The sequence below is a fragment of the Oncorhynchus nerka genome, linkage group LG2, assembly GCF_034236695.1.
Source record: "Oncorhynchus nerka isolate Pitt River linkage group LG2, Oner_Uvic_2.0, whole genome shotgun sequence".
Classification (NCBI taxonomy): Eukaryota; Metazoa; Chordata; class Actinopteri; order Salmoniformes; family Salmonidae; genus Oncorhynchus; species Oncorhynchus nerka.
The window spans coordinates 72,131,177-72,149,832 of NC_088397.1; the positions used below are offsets into that span (position 1 = coordinate 72,131,177).

The 18,656-nt window shown below is 43.5% G+C and overlaps 1 pseudogene; it reads right to left on the reverse strand.

Moving 5' to 3' along the window:
• LOC115141829 (citron Rho-interacting kinase-like) overlaps positions 1-16,047 on the reverse strand; it is a 55,375-nt pseudogene extending 39,328 nt beyond the window's left edge.
• Positions 16,048-18,656: the final 2,609 nt, after the last annotated feature.

Sequence of the window (18,656 nt, forward strand, 5' to 3'; positions counted from 1 at the left end):
AGCTATAGCCACCAACATGCATCTGGTACACCTGGACCCTACTGTTGGGGAGGGGTGTCCATTCTGCATCTGGTACACCTGGATCCTACTGTTGGGGAAGGGTGTCCATTCTGTGCTGAGTCTGAAACTCTGGTACATCTGTTTTTACAGTGTCCCAGGTTGGTCGGGATGATTGACCTGATTACTAATTGGTTCTCAGTGTTGGGAGAGGTTTTCTCTTCCCAACTGTAGATATTCGGGCCACAGTACAGGTTCAGTCAAAAGGGTGTAGTTGTGTTGCTTAATTTTGTGTTAGGGGCAGCAAAATTAGCGATGTGGAAGACCCAAAAGAACAGTATTCGAGGACAGGGGTCTGTGGATGTGGTGGGAATGCTGGAGGGAATGTTGGCAGCGAGACTAAGGCTTGAGTTTGCCTATTATAAACTTGTCAACAATATTGATCTGTTTATGAGTATATGGTGTATTCAGAGGCTGTTGTGTTTAGTTACTGTGGAGGAGGAATTGGAGTTGTGTTTTTAATTGATGTGTAACTATGGTTTTGTATGAGTATTTATTGTGTGGTGGGCCCCCAGACCCAATAAAGATGATTTAAAACTCTCTCTCTCGCTCTCGCTCTCGCTCTCGCTCTCTCTCGAGACCGAGTCCCACCCCCTGTCACTCAAGGAGCGTGTTTGTTGTTGCTTGACAACGAGACACTTTCAATCAGTCTGCATGGTCAAAAACATGCAACAAAGTTGTTTCCAATTTGATCTTATTATATATCCACAAGCGTTCCATACTTACAATATTAGTTCGTGAGCAAACGTAGCTAGCTAATACGGAACATCACTTTGGTTCCTACCCTATCACAATAACTGTGTCCATGGCATTTTCATTCATTCATATGTCAAGCAACACTGTATTCAAAGTGCCCACGATTATTTATATTCTAACTATATAATTATAATAAACATTATATTTCCATGATTCCAAAAGTTCACCCAAGTGTTTTGATCTAAATCGCAATTGCAACATTTGTTTAAAAATAAGGCCTAGTATTTTTGCCCATATTGTGGCAGTGTGGAAATGATCTCAAATGAGTGCAGGAAATGCAGAAATGTATGGAAATGCAGGAAATTATTTCAGGTTGAAGTTGAAGTGAACAGTATAAAACAGTCAGAATGGAGAAAGACCCATTGAAATCACTTAGAATATGTGTTGCCACCCTAGGGTCACGCACTACTCATAAAGTCAATTTAGAACTTTTGTTAATCTAAAACATAAAATACTGTAAAAAAATGTGAAAAATACCATGATACGATATTTTGGCCATATCTCCCAGCCCCAGGTACATCTGTTCTTCAGTCATTGAACGTAGTATCACAAACATTCAACAAACATTCAGGAAGTTAGAGAGAACAAATGATGAGCAAACGTCTGTCACCTGTTTCTGGTTGTTGAGGTGCATCTCTCGGTCGGCCACCTCGCGGCGGAGGCAGTCCACGTCCTGCCCCAGCTGCAGGCGGTCGTCCGTCTCATCCGTGGCCTCATCCAGCTGCTTGGATAGGTAAAAGTTCTGTCGGTTCAGCTCGGCGTTCTCCTGGCTCAGCTGGGTCAGCTGCTCCTCTAGGTCTGTTATCACCTGATGGGGGGGGAAACACACACAACTGAACAGAATTCAATATGTAGTAGTGTTTCATTGCTTTGCTTGAACGCACAAAAAAGTCAACATGCTATAACACCATTTCCTGCGTTTAGAATTTGTTGGAATTCGACTTACTGAGCAACTGTCTCTCAGGGCATCAAACTTGCGTTGGATTTCATCTCTGTGAGCCTGAAAAAACAAAAAGGATTATGGGTTCGATTCCTGGGGCCACCAGCGACTGAAACGTACTCACACATGACTAAATCGCTTTGGATAAAAGCATCTGCTAAATGGCATATATTATTATGTATTATTATTCTTGACCTCTGGTGTGATTTACATGAGGCAGGTTGGTTGTGTATGTGCGTGTATGGCTGTGCAGGTTGACTTGTCTGGTTGCCCTGCCAACGTCCTCTCATATCCTCTCCTACCCTAAGGGCGGTGATCTCCTCCTCTGCCTCGGCGGTGGTGTCCTCCAGCTCTGTCTTGGCCTGCTGCAGCTGGCTCTCCAGGGCATGGCGTGCTGCTTGCAGCCCACTGATCTGGGACTCCCGCTCCTGCAACGACAATGTCAGCTCCGTCACCTGACGCTTGATCTCCAGCTTCTGCTCATCGTGCTCCAGGCCCATCTAGAACACCAAAGGTTAAAGAGTCAGAGGTTAAAGGGTCATCGCTTTGCTTTGGTTTTTATAATACATGGGTGTGGGTCTAATCAGGTATTAATTGTTTCTTTGGAACATAACATTTGCTTGAGGTGATGTATCACTTGAAACAGCATGCAAGTAGCTTTGTGTAAATGTCAGCCAAAGTCAACACTTTAGGGCTGGTTTCTCAGACACTGATTAAGTCTGGTCCTGGCCTAGAAATCACTTTCAATGGAGATCTTCATGGTTTTTAGTCCAGGACTAGGCTTAATCAGTGTCTAGGAAACCAGCCAATAAAGTCTTATTGTTGCACCATACAAGTGGCCCCTTCTCCTTTCCTCTGGATCCTCTCCCATTTATCAAATTTCCCCTCTGGGGATCAATGAAGTTTATTCAATTCATTTCAACTCTGACCTCTCTGAGCCTGGTCTCCATCTCCAGCAGACGGCTCCTCTTGCTCAGCTCCTGCTGGTTCATCTTCTCAAGGTGCTCCTCCAGCTTGGCGTTCTGGGCCTCCAGCTTCCCCGCCTGGGACTCCAGATAGAACTTCTGCTGCCTCAGCTCCGAGATCATCTCCTCCTGGGCTTTCCTGCCACACACAGAGAGAGAGAGAGAGAGAGAGAGAGAGAGAGAGAGAGAGAGAGAGAGAGAGAGAGAGAGAGAGATACCATTGAGGTTTCAACCCAAAATGCATTGTTTGGGGGATAATAGTAAACTTATTTGGCATTATATGCAACTTTGGTTCTCTAAAGGGATGGCATGAGGGTTTAGTTGGGTGTGGAGTCCCAGTTGAAGGCTACCATACTCACAAATTTTTCTGGGTGTAGATGCTACTGTTAGCGGCTAGCTTGCTGGCCTCGGAGAGCTCGGCGATCCGTTGTTCCAGATTCTTCATCTTGGAGTCCATAGCGTTGATAGTCTGGAAAAGGAAGTGCATCACACTTTGATGTAAATATTTTAAATAATATGTGAAATAAAAAACAAATTTAATGCATTTCTACCTTTCAATTTAAGGGAACATAAATTGAGAACTGTGCCAGGGCGGGTGTGAAAAATGTCACAAGGCAGCACTGTATCACAATAATTGAGACGTGTATGCAAAGTGATCCTATCTATTTATGAAGCCAAACGCTTTCATCACACACAAAAAAACATGTTCATTGTTCATCACTTCCATCAAAACACTGACATTTGAAACTGTTTGGTAGAAGATTGTAGCCAGACCCATATATTCAGACTGGGACTAAATATAAAAGCCATATAAATTAAACATATGGCTCTGATTGTAGCTGCCGTATTGAAACGCTAAAATAATAGAATACATAGGCTAAAGCTACATTTAGGTGCAGGCCAGAGTCCCTTTCTGTCCATGTCAAATGTCGTCTGGCCCTGGTCCAAAGTCCTATTAGCGGGAGCTAACTCAAGTCTATCACATTAATGAGATTACAGACTTAATCCAGGACTTTGCAGAGTGACCCGGTGTAACAGAATACTCTAAATTATCCCAGCCTTTAACCTCCACAAGATTCCCATTGACAAATTGAGAGTAGCGCCAAAGAAAACAAAGAGAACTTAGCCCATAAACATGTCAGAGAATCTGTCCTCAAACAATCACAAGCTGTAGCAGAGATCTCTGAGGCTCCTGCCTACATGGCCCCTTTTATTCAGCCTGCTCACTTAAATTGGCTTGTTCCTGTTCTATAACATGCAGCTTATGATGCGTTTCATTAAATGTTCTCATCTCCACTTTTATCTACAGTCTCGCGACTGACCGACTTACACACAAGCGAATGAATTCATTAATGTTCACTTTGCACAGAATTTTCCTCTCCAAAATGCAAGCACTGTTGCACTACACAGTCTTGCACCTACTGTATGGACAATCAACACAGCTTTGTGCAGAACATTTTTAAATAACTAGATTCAAAGTGCAGTCAGTTAAAAAGTGCAGAGTTCGCTAGTTAAAACTTTTTCGGCAGCGCCTTGTTTCATGTTGGTTTCTTAGCACTGGTTGATCACTGAATTGAACAGGAGAAATAAGGTTGGAGCAGAATTAATGACATTGAGTTCTACTTCTTTCTCTGACAATGTATTATTTATATACATCTCTGTGAAAATGGTCCTTACTGCTTTCTGTTCACTTAGGAGCTTGCACTTCTCCCGGGCCTCTTCTTGGTGGTGGGCCCGTTTGAACTCCAAGCTCTCCTTGTCTGCCATGTCCACCTTCATCTGGGCCTCAAGGACCTGGGTAGTGTTCAGCAGGGAGAAAAACTGAAACAGTGAATGCGGCGGTACTACCGGACCATGTCCAATAAGAACACAGATTTCTGTTTTTCAGTTGCAAACATTGTTTTGCCACGGTCTACCGTATTGAACATGACCCCTGGTTGAAGGGGATCAACAAAGCCAGGTGACCAGGTAGCTGACTTATCCACACTTTTCAATATAGAAAGACAGCCTGCTCATCATGCAGGTCGCAAGGATGACTGAAAGTCCACTCTACCTTAATTTTGTCCTCGTAGAGCTTCTCCTTCTGCACCAGGTGAGTCTCCATCCGCTGGGCTGTGGACTGGGTCTCCCTCAGGTTCTCCTCCAGCTCCTGTACCAGCAAACACACACAACCATGAATATCCACAATGTACACAATATAACAAGAATAAACTACAAAATGAACCTAAAAGGAAACACAGTATGGATGATGAAAGCACAATCCACACCGTCACTAAGTCCATGACAGAGAAACTCGCTTGGAAGAGCTGTTTGTCCATGACACAGTGGTAGTGGTGGCCTTTCATGCTGGAGTGCAGCCCAGCCAGCGTGAATGTGTAAGGAAAGATGTCCCCTGTGTGAGCGGCGGATCTGTTGTGGCTTGTGACAGCAGGCGGGACATCCCAAGAGAAAGAAATGTGTGTGTATGCGTGCCATGGGGCAGCAAGCAGGGTATTCCCTGTGTGTGTGTGTGTGTGTGTGTGGGGGGGGGGGTGCATCCGACTGTGCATATGTATACGACTGTGTGTGTGTGTATGTGCCCACTCTATCCTGTGTTCTGGGATAAGGGGGTAAGGAAGAGAGGGATAGAGGACTGGAGGGGAGTCAGCGTATTAAGAGGAACTTTATCCCTCATCTCTCACCAGGATCTTATCAGCCATCTGCTGGATCTGCTGGGATTTGGTCTGGATATCGTCCTTCAGCTTGTTCTCCCTCCGCTCCACCATCTCCAGACGCTTCACCTGGTTCTCCAGGGTCCTCTTACCCTCCTGCAGGACACACAACGTTCAAGTTCTTAATAATACCCACAGGACAGTCAACGACACTGAAATACATGGATTTTACAATGCAAACAATAAAACAAACAATCGCAAATATGACTGTCTAGTCTGTACCTCGGTCTCTCTGAGACGTCGTCGGAGGGTGTCGCTGGGGTCGGCCTTGCTTCGCAGGCGCTCCAGCTCCCGCTCCAGACGTTCTTTAGCCTGACGGATGTTCTGCAACAGCTCTGTGGCTTCTGTGCTGGCTTTCACTGCCTGGGGGTCAAGGGTCAAATGAAACGGCGTGTGGAGACAACAAAGCCCCTTAAGCTTCATTACTTTTTAATGTCAAGTTTTCCAACACAGAGCGAGCAAAGGTCATGATTTTTGGATTTAATCTTTATTTAACTAGGCAAGTCAGTTAAGAACAAATTCTTATTTTACAATATCGGCCTACCCCGGCCAAACCCTCCCCTAACCCGGACGACGCTGGGCCAAATGTGCGCCGCCCTATGGGACACCCGATCACGGCCGGTTGTGATACAACCCGGGATCAAACCAGGGTCTGTAGGGACGCCTCTAGCACCGAGATGCAGTGTCACTCGGGAGCCTTTAGCCAAGAATAGTTTTTTTAAAATCACAACTGGTGTCAATTGTGAATGTCAATGACTCATTACATCAAAACTATTCAGCACTTTGTACCTATTGGACCACAGTGATGACAGCTGATGACTAACTATTAAATTGGGTCCATTAAAGGGATAGGTCAACCTTTTTTGGCAAATATCTAACAACATTTCTAATTATCAGTTCAAGCAATTCCCATAGTGTGTCTCGTCAGAAGAAAACAATAGAAAATGTACCTTTGAAAGTTTGTCTTGGAGTTCCTGGATTTTCACTTGCTGTTCAGCATTGGTCTGAAAAACAGTATGAAATATTAGCTGACTAATGTCAATGTGTGAAATTGATCTATTAATAATGGGACCCAATCTCTGCATGCTGAAGAAGACGGAGGCCAAAACGCATCAGTGCAAGGCAATACATACATTTGTACATTTCATTCCCTATGGACTTTACAAAACGAGGATTCAGAACCCAACCATTTTGAAGAGTATGGGTGAGCACATTGTCTATTATCTCCTCAGCAATACAGTTCATCCATGGACATGACATTAGGACATACCTTCTCCAGTTTGCAAAGAAGCTCCTCTACCTCGGTCTTCCCTTGCTCCTTCGCCTTGAGGAGACATGCAGACATGTTAGCATTCACAGTTCACAACAACTGTAGATTACTTTCAGTGGCAACACAGGAAAAACCTCCTCTCCTGGCCTACTCAGTTTCACACACACACACACACACACACACACACACACACACACACACACACACACACACACACACACACACACACACACACACACACACACACACACACACACACACACACACACACACACACACACACACACACACACACACACACACACACACACCTTCTGGATTCTCTGCTGGTAGTCCACAGCCTTCCTCTTGAGTTCCTCGCTAGTGTTCCGGGACTCTCGAAGCTCTGACTCGTACAGGTCACTACGGCGCCGGGCGGCCGACAGGTCCTCTTCCAGCTGTCTGATAGTGACCTGCATTTCCTCCAGCTGGGCATGGTACTCCTGAAGCAGAAGGCAAAGGAAGAGACATAATATACAGTGCTGTGTTCAAGACCACCTAAAGCGAGACCTAATCAAGACCGGAGCGAATCGAGTCAAGACCAAGACCCGGAGAGGGGGGTGAGACCGAGTCAAGACCGAGACCGGGAGGGAGACTAGCGGTCCGAGACCAGAAAATGACAATGGCTGTAAGACCATGACTGTAATTTTGTCAAATCGTTACCACAAGAAGAGTTCAAAATGTGCATTATTTCTGTGTTCATATTTCAGAAAAACATATGGATCTTTTAAACATTCAGAATGGTGAAAAAAAATGCATGCTGAGGGCAAACAGAGCCACTCTACAAATGTTTACTAACCCAAACACAGTGGGGAACAATAAGAGCCTTCTACACTTTCATAGAAATTCTAAGGATGAATAAAATAATATATTTATGTTCTGATTTAATCTTTTCAGTTTTTGTTAGAAAGGTTAACACTGAAGAGAAAAAAAGATCCAATCAGGATTTTCCATTTGTGGTCTCTGGGGAGATACATTTAGCAAGCTAAGTCAGCCATTGCCGAGCAGGCCAGCAGAAGCTTGATAGAATGCAACATTTTGGAGTGACAGAAGAATCAGAAGAATCAACCAATCACATTGACTTGTAATGGTGGGACGGTTTTTACAAAAATGAATGGAAACTTCTGTTTTCATAAAGGCCAACCGGTCACTGTCTGATCGTGAGCAGTTCTTTTCCCAAGTTCTAGCTAGCTTTTGTTGTAGGTTAGTTTGCAGTGGCTGCAGCAGGTGTTATTGAAGAGGATGTTGTAGCTTCTCCCTTTTCAAGAATAACTTTCAACAAGAAGTTAAGTTTCAAATGATAATCATCTGGTGGATGGAACTGTGTTTTTTTTATTGCAGCACGCTTGCTGTTGTTAGCCATCTCTTTGAAAATAACTTGTGTGAAACATTGTTGCATTTAAACCTTAGATCAGTGGTTACTTTGTGTGTTAAACGGGAAATGTTTTTTGCAATGCGTTGTAATAGTGGTACATTTCGATTGGGAAATGCTTTGCCTAATGGTTGTTTTGTATTCTTATGATTGGGCCCTACTGGCTTATTATGTCCGAGTGAATGTACTGCTGTCTTTCAAATCGGCCCTATGCAGTGTTGTAGTGGGTCCTGTGTGAAGGAAAGGAGCCCTGCGTGAAAAATTCTATATTTTCTTATAGATTTTTCCAGATCTTCACACTGATGTCCACAACAATGCTTGAACCACATCAGGAGACCATTTTTGAGGTCTGGGAAAACATATTTTTGGAGGGTGTAGTTGCCTTTTAATTCAATTGAGCAAAACAAATGCCCTCCCCATTGATAAGAGTCTGCATTATATAATTCTGTCAGGTAGGCCTACATTGCAGTCAACATTTAATTGGGAAGGTTTTTGCGGAAAGCCTTTAGAAATGTGCATGCAAACAGTCATGATGACTGAATTGCACGTCGCAAAGACTAAGGACCAAACTTGTTCAAACCCTGGTTTGCATACCCATTGTTGCCTTAGTTAGCATTTACTGGTAGATACACTACATTAGACAAAAGTATGTGGACAGCCCTTCAAATGAGTGGATTCTGCTATTTCAGTCACACCTGTTGCTGGCAGCTGTATAAAATTGAGCACACAGCCATGCAATCGCCATATGCAAACATTGGCAGTAGAATGGTCTTACTGAAGATCTCAGTGACTTTCAATGTGGCACCATCATAGGATGCCACCTTTCCAACAAGACAGTTAGTCAAATCTCTACCCTTCTACCCTGCTACAGCTCAACTGTAGGTGCTGTTATTGTGAAGTGGAAACATCTAGGAGCAGCAACGGCTCAGCTATGAAGTGGTAGGGCACACAAGCTCACAGAACGGGACCACCGAGTGCTGAAGCGCGTAAAAATCATCTGTCCTCGGTTGCAACACTCACTACCAAGTTCCAAACTGCCTCTGGAAGCAATGTCAGCACAATAACCGTTCGTCGGAAGCTTTATGAAATGGGTTTCCATGGCTGAGCAGCCGCACACAAGCCTAAGTTCACCATTTGCAATGCCAAGCATCGCCTGGAGTGGTGTAAAGCTCACCGCCATTGGACTCTGGAGCAGTGGAAATGCATTCTCTGGAGTGATGAATCATGCTTCAAAATCTGGCGGTCCGACGTCAAATCTGGGTTTGGCGGATGCCAGAAGAATGCTACCTGCCCAAATGCGTAATGCCAGCTGTAAAGTTTGGTGGGGGAGGAATAATTGTATGGGGCTGTTTCTCATGGTTTTGGCTAGACCCCTTAGTTCAAGTGAAGGGAAATCTTAACGCTACAACATACAATTACATTCTAGACGATTCTGTGCTTCTAACTTTGTGGCAACAGTTTGGGGAATGCCCTTTCCTCTTTCAGCATGACAATGCCCCCGTGCACAAAGCGAGGTCCATACAGAAATGTTTTGTCGAGATTGGTGTGGAAGAACTTGATTGGCCTGCACAGAGCCCTGACCTCAACCCCATGGGATGAATTGGAACGCTGACTGCGAGCCAGGCCTAATTTCCCGACCTCACTAATGCTCTTGTACCTGAATGGAAGCAAGTCCCCACAACAATGTTCCAACATCTAGTGGAAAACCTTCCCAGAAGAGTGGAAGCTGTTGTAGCAGCAAAGAGGGGACAAACTCCATATTAATGCCCGTGATTTTGGAATGAGATGTTCTTCGAGCAGGTGTCCACATACTTTTGATTGTGTAGTGTATCATAAGTAGAAATACCAACCAGCTACCGATGTCATTCTTCTGTGAGCTGCTCCATGTGACAACCAGTTGAGAGCTACACGCTCTTGCTGCCTGCAGATAATATAATGCTGAAACTAGGCTGTGTGTGCTGTGCGCATGTGAATATATTTGACGTGTTTTGCGAATGTGTAGGCCACTTTGTGCATGATTTCGCTATTATACTACATCATTAATATGTCGTATACCTCCACTACACTACTTTGATACACAACAGAAGGGATTAAGAAGTGAGTATACGCAATGCCCACTGAAAAAAAGTGTGTATCGGGCATATACCTGTGTATAGCCACTAGCCCTTTTGTGTTTTACAAAAAGTGCACTCTCCTACATGATTTCTGGAATTACGGTTGCTGTCCTTTTATCATCAAGAGCCGGTCACACACTGAAGGCCTATGTCCAATAGGTTCGCCAACATGTCTATAATAGATCTAAAGACTTTTGTAACAATTTCCCCGTCTCCCCTTACTAATAGTGAGCACACAACTTTCTGAATGGAAGCTGATAATTGAGTTACTTACTCCGCTGGTCTGGTTACAAGTCCTCACTGTCCGAGACCAAGTAGAAATGTATCTGACACGAGAGACTCAATATGTGGTCTCAGGATCGGACATCTCGAGAACTACAAAACTGTTGATACAGTGCATTTGGAAAGTATTCAGACCCCTTTACTTTTTCCTAATTTTGTTTCACTACAGCCTTATGCTAAAATGTATTAAATAAAAAACTCTGAAATCTACAAACACAATAACCCATAATGACAAAGCGAAAACAGTTTTTTTTGCTAATATATAAAAAATAAAAACAAATCGTGTTTTCATAAATATTCAGACCCTTTGCTATGAGACTGTCCGGTTTCCATTGATCATCCGTGAGACATTTCTACAAGTTGATTGGAGTCCACCTGTGGTAAATTAAATTAATTGGACATTATTTTGGAAAGGCACACACCTGTCTATATAAGGTCCTACAGTTGACAGTGCATGTCGGATCAAAAACCAAGCCATGAGGTCGAAGGAATTGTCCGTAGAGCTCCGATTCAGGATTGTGTCGAGGCACAGATCTGGGGAAAGGTACCAAAACATTTCTAAAGCATTGAAGGTCCCCAAGAACTCAGTGGCCTCCATCATTCTTAAATGGAAGAAGTTTGGAACCACCAAGACTCTTCCTCGAGCTGGCTGCCTGGCCAAACTGAGCAATCGGGGGAGAAGTGCCTTGGTCAGAGAGATGACCAAGAACCTGATGGTCATTCTGACAGAGCTTTAGAGTTCCTCTGTGGAAATGGGAGAACGTTCCAGAAGGACAACCATCTCTGCAGCACTCAACCAATCAGGCCTTTATGGTAGAGTAGAAGCCACTCCTCAGTAAAATCACATTACAGCCCGCTTGGAGTTTGCCAAAAGGCACCTAAAGACTCTGACCATGAGAAACCAGATTCTCTGGTCTGATGAAACCAAGATTGAAGTCTTTGGCCTGAATGTCAAGTGTCACTTCTGGAGAAAACCTGGCACCATCCCTACTGTGAAGCATGGTGGTTGCAGCATCATGCTGTGGGGATGTTTTTCAGCGGTAGGGACTGGGAGACGAGTCAGGATCGAGGGAAAGATGAACAGAGCAAAGTACAGAGAGATCCTTGATGAAAACCTTCTCCATAGCACTCAGGACCTCCGACTGGGGCTAATGTTCACTTTCCAACAGGACAACGACCCTAAGCACACAGACAAGACAACGCAGGAGTGGCTTCGGGACAAGTCTCTGAATGTCTTTGAGTGGCCCAGCCAGAGCCCGGACTTGAACACGATCAAACGTCTCTGGAGAAACCTGAAAATAGCTGTGCAGTGACGCCTGAGAGCTAATTTTAAATTATGAAACATTGCGAGCTACTCATACATTTTACCCTAGCTTTCAAATAGGCTCTCTTTGTATTTTTCTGAATTCTGTTTTTCCTGGTTTGGGATTTTTTCAGTTTTTCACTCTCACAATTACTATTATTCATAGAGAAACAATACAATTGGATGTTCTGAGTCCATGTCCATGCTTAAATCAGAAATGGAAAACCATTTTAAAGGGCTGAAAAAAAATCTCTCTCTCACGAATTGAATGAGACATGCGCGCACCACAGACATGCAGGGGCAACGTTGCTGGAAATTATTTGGGAGACTGTGGTACCTTTAACTTTTTAATGCCAATGTTGAATTGACTGGATAGTAGCCGGGAGCTTGAAGTGTCTTATACTTGTGATATTTTTTCATGACATTTTGCGATGGAACACACGAAAAATACATACACTTTCAGAATTGTTTGGTGAGATACTCATAGGTGGCCTGTGATCGACCTGCTGGAGATCCCTGCTATAATGACATCCAGCCTTCAGGATGGCAAACCACTTCCTTATAATCATTATAAGCCAAGGCTTTTGACTCAGGCTTTCGACTCTGTCAATCACAACATTCTTATTGGCAGACTCAACAGCCTTCAAATGATTGCCTCGCCTGGTTTACCAACTACTTCTCTGATAGAGTTCAGTGTGTCAAATCGGAGGGCCTGTTGTCTGGACCTCTGACAGTCTCTATGGGTGTGCCACAGGGTTCAATTCTCAGGCCGACTCTCTTTTCTGTATACATCAATGATGTTGCTCTTGCTGCTGGTGATTCTCTGATCCACCTCTACGCAGACAACACCATTCTGTATACTTCTGGCCCCTCCTTGGACACTGTGTCAACTAACCTCCAGACGAGCTTCAATGCCATACAACTCTCCTTCCGTGGCCTCCAACTGCTCTTAAACGCAAGTAAAAATAAAATGCATGCTTTACAGTCGATCGCTGCCCGCACCTGCTCGCCCGTCCAGCATCACTGGACGGCTCTGACTTAGAATACGTGGACAACTACAAATACCTGGGTGTCTGGTTAGACTGTAAACTCTCCTTCCAGACTCACATTAAGCATCTCCAATCCAAAATTAAATCTAGAATCGGCTTCCTATATTGCATCAAAGCATCCTTCACTCATGCTGCCAAACATACTCTCGTAAAACTGACCATCCTTCCGATCCTCGACTTCGGTGATGTCATCTATAAAATAGCCTCCAACACTCTACTCAACAAACTGGATGCAGTCTATCACAGTGCCATCTGTTTTGTCACCAACGCCCCATACACTACCCACCATTGCGACCTGTACGCTCTCGTTGGTTGGCCCTCGCTTCATACTCATCGTCAAACCCACTGGCTACAGGTTATCTACAAGTCTCTGCTAGGTAAAGCCCTGCCTTATCTCAGCTCACTGGTCACCATAGCAGCACCCACTCGTAACACGCGCTCCAGCAGGTATATCTCACTGGTCACCCCCAAAGCCAATTCCTCATCTGGTCGTCTTTCCTTCCAGTTCTCTGCTGCCCATGACTGGAACGAATTGCAAAAATCTCTGAAGCTGGAGACTCACATCTCCCTCACTAGCTTTAAGCACCAGCTGTCAGAGCAGCTTACAGATCACTGCACCTGTACATAGCCCATCTGTAAACAGCCCATCTACCTACCTCATCCCCATACTGGTATTTATTTATTTATTTATTTTGCTCCTTTGCACCCCAGTATCTCTCCCTGCACATTCATCTTCTGCCCATCTACCATTCCAGTGTTTAATTGCTATATTGTAATTACTTCGCCACCATGGCCTATTTATTTCCTTAACTTACCTCATTTGCAATCACTGTATTTAGACTTTTTGTTTTCTTTTGTTCACTGTATTATTGACTGTATGTTTTGTTTATTCCATGTGTAACTCTGTGTTGTTGTATGTGTCAAATTGCTACGCTTTATCTTGCCCTGGTCGCAGTTGCAAATGAGAACTTGTTCTCAACTAGCCAACCTGGTTAAATAAAGGTGAAAAAAAAAATATATATATATATATATATTGTCAAAATAAGTACGCTTTTCCATTTATGATTCACCAACCCATTTCTAATTGATAATATCCGACCAGGGCTGGTTTGTTGTACTAACAGCCGTAGAATGAGCCTCTCATTGAGACGGTGGGGTTAAACGGCTTGTACTAACAGCTGTAGAATTAGCTTCTCATTGAGACAGTGGGTTTATACGGCTTATTGTACTAACAGCCGTAGAATGAGCCTTTCTGCTGCTGGACAGTATATGATGATGAATCACAGACAAAAAGCCTGATCCCTGCTAAGCCTGATCCCTATGGTGGGTGTGGAACTCTCCCTCTCTCATACTGCTTACTGCCACAGAGGGCATCATCCACTGGCTCCTAGATGTCCTACCACAGAGATTCACACCAGACCAGAGAGATAGACTGCAGAGCTACGCCAGGCTAGTTTCTACAAAGGATTGTGTGTGTGTCCTTGTGTCTATGTTTGAAGGGTCACAGAATTGAGTTATAAGAAAGATAAATACTGTTGTGAGAGGAATTGGTAATGAATGCAATATACTGCATTAAAGTGTATATGCATTGCAAATGTGCAAGAGTTTCCTGTATGATGGATGTTCCAATGATGAACTTATAATGCATAATATGAGGCAGAGATGGAAGAGCAGAAGAGTAACACTGGACTGGCTAGGCCTAGGCTACACAATGAACTAAAATGGTTCTCATCAACCATTCAGTGATTTCAGGAGTCCTGATCATAGATATACATCATTGGTTCTTACTAGAGTGAATTTTATTTGTTCTGGATTTGGGCACGTCTACAAAATGGCGTTTCCTTTAGAAGAACATCTAACAAGGGGAGATGTCTTGAGTTTTGGACACAACCTTAGTTTGTGTTACAACTCAAAGGTAGAGGGTTAGTTAGTAGGTTTGGTGCCGTATGTATCAAGTGTCTCAGAGTAGGTGCTGATTTAGGATCCGTCTAGCCTTTTACGTCATACGGATAGGCTAAGATGGATGGACAGAGGGGTCTGATCCTAGATCAGAACTCATACTCTGAGATGCTTGATGCATACGACCCTTGGTGTGAGTTTAGTAAGCATGATGTTCACCGTAGGGGAGTATAATTCTACCTGTTCCTTGATCTCCTGCATCTTGTTGCTCTGCTCTCTGATGTCATGCAGCAGCTGCAGAGCCTTGTCATCCTCCTGAGACACCTCCACACGGGCTGCCTCCAGGCTGCGCTTTAAGCTCTGTTCAAATGCATATATCACACACACATACATGCATGCACAAAAAAACCACACAAAACACATGCACACGTGTCACATTGTAATTCAATCACAATACATTAAAATAAATCACCTCAACATGTATTTTACTGCAACATTGATGTAACAGTATACACGCTATAAGGTAGTCACACTGAACTCTGATGTACTGTATGTATAGATGTAGATAAGAAACCAACACACTGACATATTTTGAGATCATGCACTATAATAAGGTACTCACGCTGCACTCTGTGATGTAGGTGGCCAGGTCCTGCTCCAGGATGGTCCTCTGGGTCTCAGAGGCCTTAAGCTCCACATCCTTTTGGTGCAGAACTGACTCCAGGTCAGTCATCTTGCGCTGAAACCTAGAGATCTCCTGCTCCATCTAGGGTGTAAGCCACAAGAGACAGCGGAATATTGTACTGTCACTCAAAGGTTTCTCAGAGTTGTATTCAATTTTATCAAAGGAGAAGGGATATTGTCACTCAAAAGGTGCTTATATTTAAAGTTTGCCCTATATCACTGTCAATGTCACAAGATAGGGCAGACGATATCTGGTAATCAATACATAATTAATTAACTGTTATTGATTGGTTTAAAAGCTGATTCTAGATAAGACTATATTGGTTATAGTTGCACTGAAATCAATACCCAGCTAGAGAGTCTGCCATGTATGCTATGCTGCGCATCATCCACATTCTAACTCCACTACAATCTCCTAATTTCCCCGTGATTTTCAATGAGTTATTAAAATAAAGATAAAATGCTCATTAACATGTGGCCCATTTCCAGGGGAAAAAGCTATAAAAAAAAAAGAAGCTGCACATTACCTTGTGACATTTGTCTTGAGTTTCAACTAGTTCTTTGCTTTTTAATATGAAGCTTTTTCTCCATGTAGTTGGTTTTGGCAGGAGAGTTGAGGCCTGAAGCCACTGGCCTAGGAAAAGACATAGGGGAGAACACATTTAATACACCATTCTTTGACAAAAATAAATACATTTTCAATTGAACGCAAAGGCATATGCTCCTTGAGTTTGACAAATATGTGTCATTCTTATTGGCACTCAATAGCTTATTTCATGACTGCCATTCAAGCTAAAAAATAATGCATTTATAATACCATTTCATTTAGCTTTGCTTCAAAGCAACTAGGCCTATTTCTTCTCTCAATATAATTTGGTACGGCGTCTATCTATTCTAGACTATGTTGAGTCAATCTGAAAAGTCAAGACCGAGTCGGCAGACATTGAATTTGAAGTCAATCCTCTAATGCTTAGAAGGTTCATTTGTGGTAATTAGATGACTGATTGAGAGGATTAAGATATTAAAGGGAAGGGACAATAAATCCACCGCTTGATGTTGGAGGACGGAACTATCGACTTAAAATAAGACTTTCTTCACTTGTTTTTTAGCATAGGCTTCATTGTTTTGGGGCTTATGCTTTTGTTGTCATAGGAGTAAACAGATGATGTCTAGACCTAACTCTTAAAAAACGAAGACTTATCTTGCTGTCATTCCTTCACCACTACAGATCACAATATATCATAGAAATTAAGCGCTATGTGTAAGCTTAAATCTCACAGGGATCCATTTAGTTTTCTGGCCAGCTCTGATGGAAAACGTGCTTTTATAGATTCAATCAAAAAGGATTATGTTTGAACCATTTTGTATTTTCCCTGACTACTATAAAAAGATGTGAATGACATGAATGAATATTTGCATATGCATATAATATAGATTCCACTTTCACCAATATCTATCACAGAGAATCTTGTTTACATAACGACAAATGGCCTGTCAAATTATGAACATACAAACCATGAGAAAATGGTCAAATGTCTAAATAGAAATCTGCTGTGTAAACACAACAGCACATTTCCTAGAGTTATCAGTACCGCCAACACATTAATACAGATTGAAACTGACTGATACATTGAAATGATAGAAATGGGTACATGCATCCACCAAAATCAGCACCAGTTTTCCTTGAGGGCGTACTGAGCGAGATATATCCCCTCATCTCAATGCCCCTGGGAGAGAAGGAGGCTGGCGAACAGCGAACACACGATGGGTATTGCTGCCGGCATCACACTGTGCAGAGGTAATAGATGGATGGTCAGTGCTGGCTACATTGTCTAAGATAGCCAGGACTGATGGCTGGGCAGGTTCTGTGTGGTTACATGTTTGCACAGGTCAGCTACAGGAGATCCCATCTGCTCCAAGTCTGCTAAACAGATGCCCATTTGCATTTTGCCTAGATTGATCTGCATTTTCCCCTCATTGGGCATAATGAGCATTTGAATAAATTCTGCATAGGCAACACAAACTTCTATCTTGATTGAGCTGCTTGTTTGTTATCATTAAAAGCAGAGCAAAAAAGAAAACCAAAAACAGATCACTGTTTGTTAGAGCTCTACAGCACCTTGGGAGAGAAGAAAAATATGTGGATGTAAAAACAGGGAAGAGAGCGGGGGAGAGAGAAAGAAAGGGAGAACAATGGGGGTGGGGACAAATAACATCCCGGTTTCCATAGAAATACATTATCTTCACCAATCTGCATCCCTCCTTTCTCTGATTAGCCCAATCTTGCTTTTTGTTTAGTATTTTTTTGGTCTTTTTTGTCCTCCTGCTCCTCTGTATCTAGCAGCTTCTGCAATTAACCTGCCGCAGGGAACAGTTAGTGCTAGAAATGCAGCTGGTGCATTATTAGGGAATTAGCATTTAGCAAACCCTAACTAGTTGAGTCAATTACCAACCAAACCACCCCACTGTCAAACTGGCAAAGCCGTTATACACCAAGGGGCAATAACAAAGACAGAGTCCTTTAACATGCACACAACTGGGGAGAAGAGGGAGAGTCTCCTCTACCTCACAGCAGTGCACGACATCGACACACTCACCGGAATACCAACCAGCTCTATGAAGGTTCAATAATAGAAGAAAGCTACATTCTCCGACCACACAGCTCTGATCGGTCTGATCTCCACAGCAGTCGAAGAGGTAGACAGATGCCAACAAACCACTGGCACTCCTCTTATTCTCAATCCCAACATGAATTTCTCAATCAGACAGCTGTGTTTCAATGGTAAAAACGGTCAGTTAGAATGCATGAAATAGGGGCTTGTCTCCAAGGAGACAGGAGAGGGGGGGGGGAATCCCCTCATTCGGTCTGACAGCACATCGCCAACAAGCCATTATAAAGCCACCAGCCAAGCACTGCCACTGCAGGATGAGAAAAAACAGCCAATAGACCCAGGCAGCATATATTGGTTGGAGGATACCTGGAGAGTGTTGCTGTGGAGTTGCTGTGGCAATGCTCAATTTAAACCCACAAGGCAAACCAGCCACCACCTGTGACTGACACTTATCAAGGGGAGAGGAGAGGGGTTCGACTGACTGACGCAGCTCAGGGTACAGTACTTACTCAGACTTGGCCAGTGCTGTCAACTCCCTGCTGAAGAACCAGCCTAGAAAGGGCAGGTCCTGGCCCTGGAAGCTCTGCCGCACAGGGTCTCGCT